The sequence below is a fragment of the Ambystoma mexicanum genome, chromosome 3p, assembly GCF_040938575.1.
Source record: "Ambystoma mexicanum isolate Mex_15411 chromosome 3p, UKY_AmexF1_1, whole genome shotgun sequence".
Lineage (NCBI taxonomy): Eukaryota > Metazoa > Chordata > Amphibia > Caudata > Ambystomatidae > Ambystoma > Ambystoma mexicanum.
Genome location: NC_090925.1, coordinates 674,647,462 through 674,664,706, shown reverse-complemented (window position 1 = coordinate 674,664,706; position 17,245 = coordinate 674,647,462). Strand labels below are relative to the sequence as shown.

Below are 17,245 nucleotides of genomic sequence, written 5' to 3'. Positions count from 1 at the left end.
GCCTAACCTCTAATGTGGGGAAATGCAAGATTATAGTTTTCTAAAAAATAAAGAATGCAGGATCCACAAATGATTCGGGTTGACCAAAAACTTAGGTCTACCAAGATTTTGTCTATTTGAGGATTCAGTCAACACCTCACCTGGAATAACAATATTGCAAACCAGTGGTAACAAATGAACCACGTCATTGACAGTTTGTTAGGTTCGACAAGTCTTTGAGGCAGTTCTCTGTTGCACATATGTTGGATATTTACTGGGGCAAGGCTAGTGGCAGTGGGGTATATGGGTGTTAACTCTGGAGCTACAGGAATCTGGATTTACTACAGAGGGGGAACCATCTTTTCCTTGCATGCCTTTTATGACAGCCACATACATAACCAATTTGGAAACAGGTACTCCCTTTCTCACAGATTTGCTGAGGTCAAGGGTGATCTGTGTGAGTGAACAGAGAGGGAACTTTAATCAGATTTGTTCTAAAGCACCTCCTCAGTTTGGGCAATCTTCATAGAGTTGGCTGGCTATTCTTTATTAAAAGAGCACTTGTCAGGATGGGATTGGCTTGTTACTTGTTACTTACGATAATCCTGAACGTTTAGAGAGCTTGTCGAACACCTTGATCAAATCATATTCCTGGTCAGGTCAAGAAAGTTTGCGTGAGATGGCAAACTTGGACAAACCTTCTATAACATTGGCCCGCAATACGATACCAGCGCTAAACCATGGCGCTATTAGCACCATGGTTGGTGCCGGTATCGTAACGTGTCCGCCATGGTGAAATGGTGAAATGGTGAAATACCGCCCCATTCCAAGGTTGGCGGGGGGGGGTATTTCCCCATTTCCCCATGGCCCTTCCCCATTCCCATTTTTGCCCCATAGGGCATAATGGGAATAGAGAAGGCCCTAAGTACGGTACCGCAAATTGCAGTACCATACTTACCGCGAATGTCTCTTTGCAGGTCCCTACTTTAACGGCTGGTCTGCACCAGCCGTTAAGGTCGGGTCCCACAAAGGGACCTCGTAATTAGGCGCTAATGGGTTAACGGCGCCGCAGCCTTTCATGGCGCCGTTAACCCATTAGCACCAGGGTCGTAATGAGGCCCATTGTACCTTTCCAGGTGCCCGGTCAGAAGCTCAGCAGAGTACCTATCCTTTGGCACCAACATTTACCAATGGATATTATTAACCATGGCCCATTTTAACGTCTTGTGCCTCAAAATCAGCACTTTTAAATGGCAGGGGCGTTTCAGAAAATGCAATGGCCATTGTTTTTCCAGGGAGTTGGAATCGCTGGCACATTTTGTGCTATTTTGCCTGCTCAACAGAGACAAACGTATAAAACATTTACATAATGCTCTTCGATCAAGCAGCCAACGTCATTCTTTTCGTAGTGTCTGTTCCAACGGTTGCAAATTCTATTCTTTTTTCTGCTTTTTAAACCGAATGGCACAAAAGACCTATGTTCTGACGCTAGGCTGTCAATTTATGAAATAGGCATGTTTTCTGGATTGCTCTTCCCTTTTTACATTTTTACCGTCTGTATTTTCTAATTACAATGTGAGGATGAATGTTCTCCTGACATTTAAAATCTGAGTGTCGAACGTGTTTAAGATGTAATACGTTTGTGTCTGATTGTTCCCCTAACTTTTATCCTTTTATTCGCAAGTTGCCAAGATGAAATGTATTGTTTTTCTTTGTTGGTGTCATTTATTGTATTTTTGTCACCCAGTCGCACGTGACTTCATCTTATGTATTATGTTGCGTGATGGATCTTTTGAATCCAAAAAAAACAGATTTGAAGATGATGATGAAGTTGCTACTTAGTGTAGAGAGGGTGATTTGACATATGGTGAAAGGGATTGGGATCAATATATTTTCCATGGAATTCCTGCAATAGCCTGCCCAGCACTGTCAGATAGCAGGACTCTCCTTAAGTCACTATAATTCCCAGCGGACTAGATGCTCACAGATCAGCTTTTCTTGCATCCAGGACCAGTGCTGGTGTAGAGCCATTGACCTTGAAATCATATAAGGGTTGAAAAGGATGAATACCCTGCTTTACTGAGGATATGTTCCTCGATAAGCTTTGCCCTGGCTATGCCAGCAGATGAATGGAATATAGAGGACATGTTCTTGTCCTTCAACTTGAATTCCATCTGATGAAAAAGAATGATCACTCGAGATGATCACTCTTGCGCTGCAGCTTCTGAAGGTTATATTACCTGATCTTGCCAAAGAAAAGGACGTGTAGGCATTTGCTGTATTTTCCAGGACATTTTAGCCTTTACTGCCTCAATCTGAACGTTTAAGGTCCTCAATCGAGCGTACATGTGGCTGGTGTGAGAGAGCTTGCAGCGGTGAAAAAGAAGCAGTGTGGTTTGTTATCAACATACCTTGGAGTCATTGAGAAGAGACCCTCTAGAAAGGAGAAGTCTTATTTGCAGCTAACTAAGGCAACAAAATGTAAGTACCTAGCAATGGACCCAGCCGAAAGTAGTCATCAATTGAAATGATATGAGCTGCTTCTGACAATTTTTAGCTAGGGGGCGTAGGGAAGTATCTTTCTCCCTAGTTATAGGTGCCCACTGGGGGCATAAGGAAAGGAAGGGTAGGGGGAACCAAATTGAAGTTTTCCCAATATTCTCATATCGAGGAACAATGTGCGGGGCCTTAATGAAGCCCATCTCATGTTTTCTGACAAAAGGAGCCGAGTTGTTGGTACAGAAGCAGTAGGGGGTTGTAGGGTGTCTCCAGGTCCTGATTTATTTCCAGCAGATCTTTATAAAGCAGAGCTTATTATTTGTCTGCCTTTTTGACCAGGTTATTTGCTGCTGCCCTTGTTTCATGAAAATACTCTTGACACACTGCTTTGGTCATGACTTTGTTCAAGAAGAGGCACCAGTCAGTTCCTGTCACATGTAGGTTTATTTCTCTGGCCAATACCAACCTCCAGGATATTTGTGCAGGTTTTATTTTCTCACCTTCTGAGTTGGGTAAGGAAGAAGAGCAACATTCTCTCCAAATTCTAGAGAGGTTTTAGGGGGGAGTGCACTGGAAATATAGATCAGGCATTTAACCTTGTTGGCTTTATATCGAATCTAATAAAATTGAGAAGCAAAACCTGTGTTTACTAGAAGTCTGCTTTTGAAGGCATCAAGTGAACACATCCTTGGCATTTTCTGCTGGACTTTGGCACCAACCCTCGGCTGCAAAAGCAATGTATGACCTATGCTCTGAGGATTATTTGACTTGTATGCATTCTGGCCATGCAGCTGACTTGAGCTCTGAGCCTTTCTAAGCCACTTAGTCGGTGCGTTAAGGATGTATCCTGGCTCAATATTATTTAACTTTGACTTTAAGAGCATTGTGGTGGCCATTTGAAGCACTATGGTGGATGAGCCTAAGATCAAGGCCGCTAACATCTTGATCTTACTTCTTGCCGTTGATATATTCAAGTTTGTGTAATGGAGGCATGGTATCACAAGTATGACACTGACACAAAAGATACAATTTCAAAAACCTTATTCAATTTACAGGGTTTGGAAAAATTCCTACTTTGCCCTATAGCTACCATTAAATAATAAAGAAACACAGTCCTAGTCAGTCTTGCCAAATCAAAGATGGCCTATATTAACACAACCTAATGCCTGCCCTATCTCTTATCAAAAAGTGTGTAAAGGGGAATATGTATGCAAAGGAAAATCAGTGTCATAACATAAAGAATAAATGTGACTGAGTCAGCTCTCCTGCCCACCTTGGACAGCACGGAGTAAGGCGGTCCTTGTACACAGGATGACACACTCTGGCTCAGGGTCTCAAAACAAACGCAGTTCAAAAACGTGGATCAAGGCCTGCTTGGCCTTCCACGTTAAAGTCACTTATTCAAGTTCTGTCACAGTTCAACAAAAATGTTCACAGTTCAACAAAAAGTTCACGCATGTCTCCCTCGGTCGGGCTTGGACATCTCAAAGCAAAAAGTTGACATAAGTCTCCCTCGGTCAGGCTTGGACCTTTCAAAGCAATACTTGCAGGTGTTCCTTCCCCAAGCATATTTCACATTCTTTAGGGGTTCCCTTGCCCTAATTTATCACACTTTTGGTCTCCCTCAGTCGTGCTCAGACCTTTTTCTGATGTTGAGACTTTCGAATGTGCACGGCTTTTACTATAGACCTCTGCAGGGTCACTAGACTTTCCTTTCAGCTCAGACACTTGTGTTTTATGCCTCAGTGTTGTCTCTTGGTCTGGTCAGATCAGTATCACAAGCACAAAAGTTCAACATTCACATTGTGTTACCCCTTTTGTTGCGGTTGTTCTTGATCATTACACATTTTTACAGTTCATTCACTTTGTCGCTTTATAATAAAACATTTCACCATTTGCTGAGATTTTCGAGTAGGCTACTTCCTTTCGCTGAACCACTCTGCTACTCTGTATCACAGAGTATAAAGTTCCCCACAGGTCTGCCTTCCTTCGCGTCTCATCCACAAATGTGCAGCCTTCAATTGTGAGATATACTGTTGCACCTTCAATCTTTCCATTCTTTCCATAACACACCAGCCTTTCCTGTTGCTCACCAAATCAACAGCTGTGTGCATTCCTTTCTGGTCTTTTGCGGTTTTAATTCACGAGTTTTGGTTAATACTATGGGCTGACCTCACCTGCCCAACTCCGTTATCACCTGGGAGGGTCTCTGGCATCCTTGAAGCACAATGCAGTCTTGTGGTCTGGTATTTGGTCTTCTCTGCATATCTTTTACAGCTCTTCAGAGGCAACAACCCCCTGCAGGGATCTCCTGAGTTTCTCTGCCCTTTGCTCTCGTCCCTCTGTTAGTTACTCTGCACCAGTAGTTTCACCTTGGACCTGGAAGTTCTGCTCCTTCTCATGTTCCACCTTGCTCAGAGTGTGTCTATATGATCTGCCTTTTGTCTGTGAGGGGAAAGCTAATGGGTATCAGATGTATGTAATTACAACCATGTGCCAGACTTTGCTAACCCGATTAGCGGGACATGTCCAATGAGATATGTAAGGGTTAGCCTCTTTACTCTCAATCACCCTCTTCCTTGGCCCAGTGTCTGTGTAGAAAGGGGGGGAGTTGGGATGTTGGAGGATCCGATAAAATCGAATGGTTCATGGGTACCGGAGAGGAGGGTATACCGTGCCTCACCATCAGTTGCCTCACCCCCACTGCCCGAAACCCCTCACTCATTTCATCTTCCCACATTGCTCCACCCCCTGGGTCTGGATCTAAAGGTGATGGCCATGCTCTGGCCACCTGAGAGAGTGAGCCCTGGGGACTAGCAAGTGAGACACCCTTTGGTTTCTCAATTTGCAACTGTCGAACACTGTCTATATTTTGCTGAAGAAGTGTCAGGCTTTCTGTGCTGAGAAAGACCTGATGGTAAATGTGTCAAAGCCTAAAGTGATGGTCGCCGGATGGATATACATCTTTAAGCATTCCTCCAGGATCTGCCTGGAAGTACATGAAATTGTTGACTTTTATGACTATTTAGGCCCAAGCAATTATCATCTGCTGTCATGGTAGCATCATGTAGCCAAGACAGCCACCACTTTATCCTAGATTACTCTGAGGGGTGGTAGGGACATCCCAGTTCATAAGGGGTTATGGTGGGAAGGCTTGGTGCCCACCCTTAAGGGTTCACAACAGTATTTCAGGGTTCTGAGCAGAAGAGAATAGACAGCTGTGAGTGTAGACAATCTCTGCACAACCAGCTTCTAGGTATCCCTGATTTTGCTTGCAGTCAATCTGCGTATCTTGAAGTTCACCTTACTCTCATTTGCTACCTTGAACATTGTCTGCCTTCTGCAAATGGCACTGCCCAAGGTCAAGGCACAGGTGTGAATATGTCTATTAAAGCTCGGAAGAACATTTGGTTGTTTGTCAGTTAAGGCTGTTTGAGATACCTAAATTAGTTAAATGAAACAGCACTGAATAGGTTTATCCGATGAACCTTCTGTGTCAATCCCTTGTTACTTATGTATGTGGATGCATTTATATCAGTCGACATTTGTTCTGATAGGTTTGTGGCATGGTGCTCGAGAAAATACGACCTTAAATCGTTATTATGTTATCAAATAGTCATGGGTACGTGAGTCATGTCTGACAGATATGCCTTGTCGAAGGAAGCATAGACTCTCACAAACCACTATTTACAAATGTTATCCATCACTGCAGCAAAAGCAGATTCTTTCCGGGAATGGTATGTTACATAGAAGTATGTTAATCACTATGTCAATAATGGTGTTCTCAATCCATTCTTTATACCTAATAGCGTTGTGGGCTGCATATACCTCCAGCAGAGGGAGTATGTGTATGACAGTCTTTTCAGGCAAATTAACACCTAACTCATAAAAAGACCCTAATTGTTAATCCTTTCAAACAAATTCACATGTAATATTACATTCAAGTGGGGAGCATGGGGGGGCGGTGGGCCATTAGGGGTCATTACAGTTTGGTCTGTAAAATGGCTGGTAGTTCTGGAACCAGCAATGTTACCGGACTTGCAAAAGACAAGTTTGCCTCTGGGGGCACTGATTGACCTCCAGCCCTGAGCTGCCAGTAAATTAGGAACCCACTGGCACAAAAATGCTGCAATTGCTGGCACCGGTATTACCATTGACAGTAATTGTGCCAATCCCCTTCATGGAGTCCTATGGCACTCCGTGGAATGGGGATTTACCAGTGTTTCTGCCACCTGGAATATCCCATTGAAACCTTGATATCAGGCAGCAGAAACGCTATGTTCAGTAAATGTGCCCAAATACAACACAGATACCACCAAACTGAGTTACTGTATTACCGCCGGATCATGAGTGCCACAACGGTTGTAAATCCCCATTCCATGGAGTCTTATTGGACTGCCTGGGGGGATTTACTAGCTGGCAATGTTTGCAGGTAAGGCACATGGCTTACCTCTAGCTCTTAGCATGAGGTAACTCAGGTGCCACAACGGAAAACGTGTGCTTTGCCAGTGAAGTAACGTGCCAGTAAACAGAATTATCGGAATATTATTACCACAGCGACAAAGTCATAATGACCCCTGTCTTTGGCCCAAACTGTAAATTCATGAGCAATTTGAGTGGCTTTGTGTTTACTTTAAATTACTATTTGAAATGCAATGCCGCAATGTTGTTTTTTTCTTTGTCAAAGGTTATTTGGATCCCCTTTAGGATCAGTGACAGACTGCACAACTTTCTGGGTTGGTGTAGGAGAAACGAATTTGGGTGGATAGAGGTTGCGTGCAATAGACAACGGTTTGTGTAGCTGTTGTATTGTATTGTTTAGATGTAATTTGGGACTGCCCAAACCTTATTTTATTAGTGTGGCGTACTGTGACAATATTTTGTTTTGATCCCTGGCACTGTCTGGGCACCACTGGATGATGAGATTCATAATAACAATGCTGGTGTCTTGAAATTGTCAGGTCGTTTCTAAAATTACTTGTATAGCAGAGAACATTTTGATTACTTTTGTGCTCCTGATTTTCCAGTTACTGCCACATGTAAAAGTTGATGGAGGGAGTCAGTGTTCATAAGGACAAGAAACTGTTCCCAGTGGTGCATGCATATAGGTAGACGTTTTTGTTTTGCCCGCTCTGTCCTTTGCAGCTGTGAACCCCAAGGTGTATTGATACTCAGCAGCATGTCATGGCTAGCATCTCAAATTGATGTTATAGAGTTAGCCCACTGTGGCCTGAGCTGAATGGAGACCACCACCTCTGTCAGAACCATAAATTAGCACCTGGAGAAGGCTTCTGGGTTGTAGCGCTGCACAGTGTAAGTCAGCATAACATAACATAAGAGCATGTGCTGGCTGAAGAGTACGCGTTGATGGCATCAGATGAATCTGCATTCAGATAATTATAGAGAAACAGCTACAGATGTCAGCATCACAACTAGAAACAGACACAAGTGTCATACGGACTCCTGAAGAATGCCACATAACACTAAATTAGAGCTAGTTTACCAGCTGCCACAGTGCGGCAGTGCCACACTGCTATAGAGAGCTGTCCCGTGGTGAACAAAAAGCAGCTACATGAAGGTTAACACTGCAGGCGACCCTGAAACAGGGACTTTATTATAGTTATTTTTTTCTAAATTAGGCTATTTCCAAATTAAGCTTCCTTATATCATTACACACCAAAGGGTTGGGCATATAGGCATATGGCACCAAATGCTGATTCCATCACAAAAAGGGAGGATGCCAAGCTGCAAACATATGGAGTTTGGCAAAATGTTGGTGGACTCTCCACACAGTGAAATTAGCATATGTGGACAGTCAATGTTTTGGAAGGGGAGGGCAATGGTGGAATCGTTATATAAATGTAAGGAAGAGCTTGTTGGCACAGATTTTGAAGGAGCCTTTGGATCTCAGAGAAGAGACTATATGTGTGCAGACTATTTGTCAGAGTGTGATCATTCTATATAAGATAAAGCATCTTCATATGTATGGCGCTAAAGGTATACTGGTAGAACTATTGGAGGGATATGGATTCTCAGTACAGACAACACATGCATGTAGAAGGTATTTGGAAGGGTGACAATTGCATTCAAGATGAAGAATCATCATTTGAAGGTAAGGTTTTTTGGCAGAGGCATTGCAGATGGTTTGAAGTCTTAGGGGTGAGATGATAAGTGTGTGCAAAATGTTAAAGGGAACAATCTTCTAATGAAGGTTGGCAATGGTTGTTTACTGAGGTATTGTGCAAGGTTTGAATTCTTGAAGAGATGATAGGGTAGAGCGATATCAGCATTTATATAGTGCACACTGCAACATGCATTACCCCTTTGTTAAACTGTATTTATATAATATCGTTTTGTTATGAATATTGGCCTATGCCCATTCGTGTGGTGCGGAAAACCATGTTTGAGATGCTCCGATTTCTGATCAACTTCGCCGCCATTTTAAGAACTATCCGCCATATTGATTTTAACTCTTGCTCTTGTGACTCGTATGTACTGCAATTCAAGTGTTGTCTGCACTCACAAGCCTCAATATCATCTAAACAATGGAACAATGTAGAGCAAACTCAAACCGTGTGCTTTGGTTGTAATATATTGTGTTCTTTCTTGAAACTAGGCTTACTATGAGCCGGAGACCCAATATTACCATTGCATCTTCATGGACAAGCAAACTTGTTAAATCTGTTGACCAGTATTGATATTTGTCATGTGAACTGGGCAAAAACCCTAGCATGTAAATTATTAATTTGGAGAGGGGCTGGACAATGATTGGAAACATTTATAAAAAAGAGCCCACATTAAGATGTTCAGCACTCTCACCCCTCACTGTGTCTGCTGGTACACACTGCAAGGTGTTGGGAGCCAGATAGCTATCTGTTTTGCTTTGAATTCTGTACAGAAATAAAGATACTTGTAACTTTTGACCGGTGATTGGCATTTTTCATTTTGTGGTACTAAGCCTCGATATTTCTTTGGTCTTTTATCCTGAATCCTGACACTGGTCACCAGTACACAACCGGGAAGCTGTAATATTTCGTTTCTGTTTCAGCTCAGCAGCAGACTAATATGTAGACTTGGGGCCAGATCTGACCCTCATGCCCCCCACATGACTCTCAACACGAAGGCAGAGAAATGACAGATGTGCCTTACTCTTAGGCCCATCACCTCAATCATCGATAAAGCGTTAATCTCTCAGACAGCCGTTCAGACCATACCCAAACGATGATTTGGGTGATATGAAAATGACGTTGATTGAGCAAGTCGACTGACTGAAAGGCCATAAATCAATGACATCACTGCTGACATCACGACATGGCTGCACTTATACATGATGTACATATCCATCCATTCATGAAGTTACACAAATATACACTAGTGTATTGCATATATGCATGAAGCACATGCTTATGACCCATGAAAGTAGAGGACGGACACACATAAATATTTTTATTTTCACATGCTTCACCAAAGCTGAAACTGCAAGATGAAAAGTATTCAAATATTTAACTTGCACAATCGTGACTCCTACTAACATAGAGAAGCCATAAAAAACAATATGGAAGCTATAGGTCTATGAAGCGAACAGACAAGGTGAGAACATCTTTGGGTAAATGAAAAGGCTGACATGATCACCTCAGCTGGAGGCAAGCAGAAACAAGGCACCCAGCCAAGGACAAGTGGAGACAGGAAGATTCCAGTTGTCAAGACAATGAGCCAACTACAGAAAATCACACTAAAATCCTCATAATTTCAAGCAGGAAAGCTTAATTTCAAGGTCTCAAACACGTGACCCAGCCGAACAGTACAATGCCCATTCAACCGCGGTAGATGAAGAGGACTATTCCCATCGAACCAGAGGAGGAAAGATACAAGTGTTGCCCATGAACTGCTAACTGAATGCACTCTCAAAGGCTTAGGTGATCAGAGATGGCAACATTAGAGAACACTTCACACCTCCGTTCTCATTGCTGTGAAAAGGTATACTCAGTTTGGTAACCGTCCGGGGTCCCAGGGATGGGAGGACACATTCTACCCGATCACGATTCACCTTTCACATGGGGATATCATTTGTTGCAAGGGCTAATTGCCTCTCTGTGACCCTGCAACATTGTAGACTGATACTAGTAGCGGTGGTCTTAGGAGGAGACACTAGATTTGACTAACAGATAACCCTTAAAGCTCCTATATGTAGCTCACCCAAACTGACCAATGGAATGTCTGATACGTTTCCGGGATGGAACTTAAACTTGTGACATCACACCGGGATAAAACCGGGTGACACATGCTTAGAAGACGAGAGCTCCAGAGGATACTTGTTTTCCTGGAGTGATCTCTGTCATTTTTTGTTTGCAAATAAAAGACAGTAGACCTGCCTCAAGCTGAGTCTTCCATTTTTGTGGCAGGTAGTCTTTGATGGGCCCACGTGTTCTCTGCTGATAATTGGGGTGACTGCAACAGAGCCCAACCACATCTATACAAAGTGGTAGCAGAGGACGGTTGCTAGGATTTTTTCGGCGAGAAACCATCTCGTCCCGCCGCATGCCAGAGGGGCTGTGTGAGATTTGTGGAAATCAATGTCTCAAAACACACGTCTGAAAAGAGAAGAGGTCTTCATGAGCCACCTTTGGAGGAAATTCCTGCCCGCTTCCCGTGGGATGCCAATCAGACCGGATGGCAGAGTGGCAGGTTGTGGGAGAGTCGGTGTCCGAAAGACCTCAGCGGATCACAGAGTGTAAGTATGGACTGTTTGTTGTAAGGATACCTGTTTGTTAAGCGGTCAATTTGGCAGGTCGCTTAGACAGTCAGCGTAGCTTGCGGATGAAAAAACTTTGAAATACACACATATATATATATATATATATATATATATATATATATATATATATATATATATATATATATATATATATATAAAATGGTTTCCCTATGAATTAGGCAATTTAGCTTGGTTCATGGATGAGTATATAATGATTTACCTGGGCATATTGGTAAGCGGAAGAAGGGTTCCTGATTCATCTCTCTGAGGTGCATTACTATAAGGCGAAGCTAAAAATTGGATGTATTGAAATCCTGATTTGAGGTCAAGTAAGTATTGATAAAGTGTTAGATAAAGTGGTGAAAATGAGGGATACACCTCTTTAACATTTATGCAAGTCCCTGCCGCAGTACAAGACCAAATACGCAAGAATAGCACGGAATGGACTCGCAACAAAGGGGGAAAGTTGGCAAAGCCATGGCCCAAAGATGGAAGCTTTTCCAAATGTGTGCAGCAACAAACTAGCACTTATTTGTAGTCAGTTAATAAGGGGAATAAACTAAGCAAACAATTGGTCATATTAGAGTTATGGAAAATGTTTGAGGAAGGGGAAAGGGACCCGGTTCAGTGACAGTGGTTGCTGAGCCAACAGGACACAGGGGACGAACAGCCCACCGCTCCCCCTCCTCCTCCTCAAACAGCAGACGTAGACACAGCAACAGAAAGCAAGGGATTTCACCATATGAAGCAGTGGCGGGATACGCCAATCCCACTTTTGCACATCCAGCGTATAGTGGCGAAGGTGCCCTGATGGTACAAAGCGAGCAAGCAAAGTAGCACGAGACAGTAGCAACGTATGTAAGGAGCACAGTGAGAGGCAAGTGAAGCTAAAGGAGAATGACTTTGGGAAAACAGGGCGTAGTGAAGGACGAGAAATGGGAGTACCGATTGAATGGATAGGCGGACAGATATTGTTCAAACTGTATGGGAAAACAGCAAGTGAGACGGCACATGGTGAAGGAATTATCGAGTAGTAAAGACAAAGAGGAGAAACTAAATAATGGGCTGAGATAATGGAAGAAGTGCATAGACGGGAAGGGGAAGAAAAGGAGGGAAGTGAAAGATAGCGCAAAGAAAGGTAGCAAATAGAAGCATGAGAAAGAGACGAAAGGAGAAAGGAAAACCGGGAGAGCTAGAACACATAGCAAGGAGGAAAGCAGAAGAAGAGTGGGAAATGCAATTGCAAACAAAGAAAGAGAAACATAAATTAGAAATTGAGCGGCTCATTAAAGAAAGCTGACGCAGGGAAAAAAGCGGTAGAGGTTAAGAAGAACTTGCCACGTTTGGCGGATGAGGATGGGGTTGGTATACAAAGAAGGATAGGGGAAAGCTATAGGAATAGGAGAACCAGCACAGCTGCCCCACTGGCAGACAGGAGTGCTGGGGAACCCTCCGTGAGGAGGGAATGCAAAGTTAAGACCGAACAAAGGGAAAGCAGCGGGAAGACACAACATTAAGGAGACTTAGCTTTGATGAAGACAGAGAAGGGGACAGAGATAATAATATGGGATCATGGGTCAGACGAGGATTCACAGGGGAGTGAGGATGATGAGGAGACACCCTTGCCCCTCCTGGGAAGCAAGCCAAGATAGAAACACAAAATGGGGAGGTGAGGAAGGCATGGGTAGAGGAGAGGAGGATCTCGAAAGATGAATGCTGCATCCCGAGGATGGGTTGTGGTGCACAGATAATATTCCATATGCACAGAGGCCAGGATGGAAAAGGACAGAGATAGCAAGGACGTTCACCACTACTTAAGACATGCGGAGACAGGATGGAGGGATGACACTGACAGTTCCCATTATTTGAAAAGGGTAGGGGCAACCTCAATATACCCTCTGGCAGCAATAGGACAAAGACAATTTAAGATGCAAGCTGCCTTTATTAACTGCTGGGGCTGGCAAGTGGATACATGATATCGAAAGGCTGACAGTAGGGACATCAGCGGTAGGGGACATGAAGAGTCTACTCTCAAACATTCTTAGGGATGTAGCAGACAATTACCACTTACTGTGGGAGAACATGACTTGGCCATGCTACTGTCATATTCCTGACAGACAACAGTGAAAATATTGGGCAGAGACATGATGAGCAGACTTAACATGACCATTTTGTTCACAGACAAAGGGATAGTGTACTCAATGCCAGGGATTCATTACATGAATGTGAGGGAACTCGTCCAAGCCTATTATGGCCAGACGGTACGGAGGGGGGTGCCAATAGAAATTGAACTGCTTACATATTGGGTGGAAGTATTAATTGCCTGGCTCCCAGGGATACAGGGTATGCTGTTATGCATACCAAATGAGTTCCTGTTCAGACCAGAGATTCCCTTAGATTGAAAAAAAGGAAAAGTGATCCCAATCAAACTCAAGGCAGTTATAGTGAGAGACAATATAATAGTGTTGCATGGGACTGATGATACAGGACGATCATGGAGGACTGTCATTGCAGTGGGGGAAGGATACAGGTTGACTGATATGACGGATGAGGAGTTATTCCAAGATGATCGATCAGATGGTGAGGTGGTGTTTGACATAATCATTACACATTGGGTACAAATACATTACAGGACAGTGCCGCAGAGAATGGCTGTGCTGCAAAATCCTTTACCACCATTTCTCGAGGGAGACTTAGGGCGGGTACGCAGTGTCTTATCGACTGATAGTCCCTATGACATGGGTCTGTTAAAAGGGATATGAGCATTCAAGATAAAGCTTAAACCAGGGGATATTTTACCAAGGGCCAGACAGTATCCCCTATTGAGGGAAGGAGATGAGGGCATTTATGAGACAATTGCTGAATTAGTGAAGCAAGGCATTCTGGTACCTTCGGAATCCGGTGTAAAAGGTTGCAGGGGGATCGTGGGGTTTCATTCAGGATGTGCGCCCTTTGAACTAAATTATAGAAGCAGAATTCCCATTAGTTCCCAATCAAGCAACAACTGTGTGCAGCATCCCAACGGAAACTGCACACTTCACAGTAATTGACTTGAAGTACACCTTCTTTTCTATACCACTCTATGAAGAGTCAATGGACTTAACCTCATTTCTATTATAGAAACCGGAAGTGGAAACCTACAAGATTACCACAAGAGTATTGGTAGTCACCTTCCATCTTCAATATGGTCCTTCAAATAGATCTGGGCAACATACAGATAGCGAGCACAGTAATACAATACGTGGATGACATTTTAATTTGTAGCCAGTCAGAGGAACAGTGTCGAAATTACTTGATGTACTTGCTGTCAGTCTTGACAGAAAAGTGCTACAAAGTGGACAAGGCAAACTTACAATATTGCCAAAGGGAAACACTATATATATAGGGCAGCTGATATCACAAGAAGGGTGCAAAGTGACCGCAGAAAGGGCTGAGGCGATCCTCTGAATGCTGATGCCAAAGACAGTGAGGGAAATGCAACAGTATTTGGACCTTTGTAAGTATTGGATAGCATGGGTGTTTGACTAAAGCACATATATGAGACCCTTGCTGCACAGGCTCAGGCAAGCACTGAAAGGGAATGGTAAGTTGTTATGGACAAATGAAATGTTGAAGTATTCGAGGAGCTGAAGAAAGCAATATGTACAGCTCCAGTACTAGGGATCCCAAACTATCACTACAAATTGTATTTATTCTCACACTACAACAGAGTAGTGATGACTGCAGTATTCACACAGAGGATTATACTAGGGCACAAGTGATTGGCTTATTATAGTGGACGTTTATATACAGTAATGAGTGGACATTACTCTTGCAAACAAGCTCTGGATCCTGCCGCATTCGCGGAAGAGAACTCATCGAGTATTACTATAGGGTGTAGTACCAGAAGTTACAGGAGCACGCTCTCTTTGCAATTCTCGAAAAACTCAAGAGTACGTTGACTAACAGAGAGCTTCTGGATACAAGGTAATTATCTCAAATGCAGCAATCAAGAAAGTGAGGCACAAAACTGTCAACCAAGCAACGTTTCTAGCTGAACCAGTAGAGGAAGGAGACTAGGGGCCTCATTATGACCCTGGCGGGAGGGGGTTAACAGGGCCGGTAGAGCTGCCGGCCCCGTTAACCCCCTACTGCCTCATTACGAGGTTTGCTCGCGGGACCCGATAAGGACGCCTATGAGCAAACCAGGCGTCCTTAGCGGGTCCCGCAAGCAGACCAGGATGCAAACAATGGACCTGTTAATAACGGAAAGGGAGGATGCAAACAACAGGACCATTATTAACAGGCCCGTTGTTTGCATCCTCCCCATTCCCATTGAGCCCTGTGGGGGCTTGAATGGGAAAGGGGATGTACCGGACCCAGGTTCCCTGAATGCGGAAATACTGAGCCCTCCAAGGTCAGAATGGTCCGGTATTTCCCCATTCAGGGAACCCGGACCCGGTATCTAGAATGGGTGTAGCCATGCCGCAAACAGCGGCATGGCTACCTCCAATGTCGTAATGAGGCCCAATGTCATGATTGTACTGCATACATGTAACAGTATGACAGCCTTCCCAAAGTGGGACAGAAGCCCCTTTAGGGGGAGAAGGGATTTATATTGATGGGTTGCAGACATTAAGAGGGTAAATGTTAGGCAATATTGTATGTAGTAACCCTCTGGGAGACTACACCAGCCTTGTCCTCTTGGCAATAGATACCCAACTATTGGTATAGGTCTGTACTACACAAGTTGGTAGAGTGACTGAGCAGCCAGACTTATCTCAAGAGGGGTAATTGTGAGGTGTTGAGATGCAACATAGAGATTCACAGTTTACAAGTATCCAAATAACACTTATACTCAAGGTTGTCTAGTAAAATAATTATTTTTTTAACAGTCAGTTTCAAATAATCCTTCTTTAGAAAGAGGCAATTTGCAACAATAAAAATACACTTCAAAACACTTCCACGGATTTAGGTTAAGCAAGTAGGTACCCCTTTGGGATGTCACACACACACTTCCCACACCCTCAGGCGACTTCAAGAGTTAGGACACTGTGGACATTGAGTTATCACTTTTTACACTTAAAGTGATACTGAGGTTGTGGAAAAGGAAATGTTTTGGGAAGGAAACACAGGTTAACAGGTTCTCTGAACAGGTAAGTACTTTACAATCCCCCAATGAAGTATAGGTTAAACCTTTCCCAGAAATACTGAAAGGGGCCCCTAGGGGTCCCTAACGTCTATGGAAACAAGGTGAGTCACCACACATGATAGATACGCCAGACACGAGGTTGTATTCCCAAAGCTAGGGTTTATTGCAAAGCAAAAGTCTCAGTTGGCCAACTCGGTCTCACGCCCGCGACGTGTATCTCTAGACATCGAGAGACGCAAGAGAGTGAATTACGTACATCAGTTACATATATACAAAATGCATATCAAACAATCAGCTATGACATGTTTAACACCCCCCTTTATTGGGTTTCTTTGAACTTGGTGTGGTGATGGACATTTTCGACAACTATGACACCTTCAAACATCTATTCTAGTAACAATTTGCAATTTGTGAGTGCGGAGGCATCTTTCAGTTGTTGAACAGAACACAGCGCTTCTGTTCTTGGAAGCAAGCTACATACAGGGGGGAGAGTTGCATTCCAGACCTTGCCATCTATGAGGTGCTATTCATGTCCTGGGAGCCGACACGCTCTAACGGGGCTCAGCAAAGGGGGGCCGTAGGAAAAGCATAATTCAAGCCTTTATCTGCATTATTCTAACATATTGTACCATATAACGAGACTGGCTGGCAGCTGCGAAATGATTAAATGCCTTGCAGCTCTGCTTCAAGGCTACATTCGGGAGGGAGCCGGGCATTCTTCCTGGCGCTGCCTATGTTGTGTTTCAACAAACTCTCGCGGCACTGCGGCCTTGTCCTTTTTACGTGCAGACAACAATGTTTTACAGTCGAGCAGTGTAAGCAGCAAATATACTGCGAAGCAATAAGAACAGAAAGCAATGAGCAATGGTTAGAAAACAAAA

General features: G+C 43.6%; 1 protein-coding gene across 2 annotated transcripts in view; it reads right to left on the bottom strand.

Moving 5' to 3' along the window:
- Window positions 1–17,245, bottom strand: part of CPLX2 (complexin 2) — a 1,259,387-nt gene that overhangs the window by 589,533 nt on the left and 652,609 nt on the right. The gene's annotated exons all lie outside the window — the stretch shown is intronic.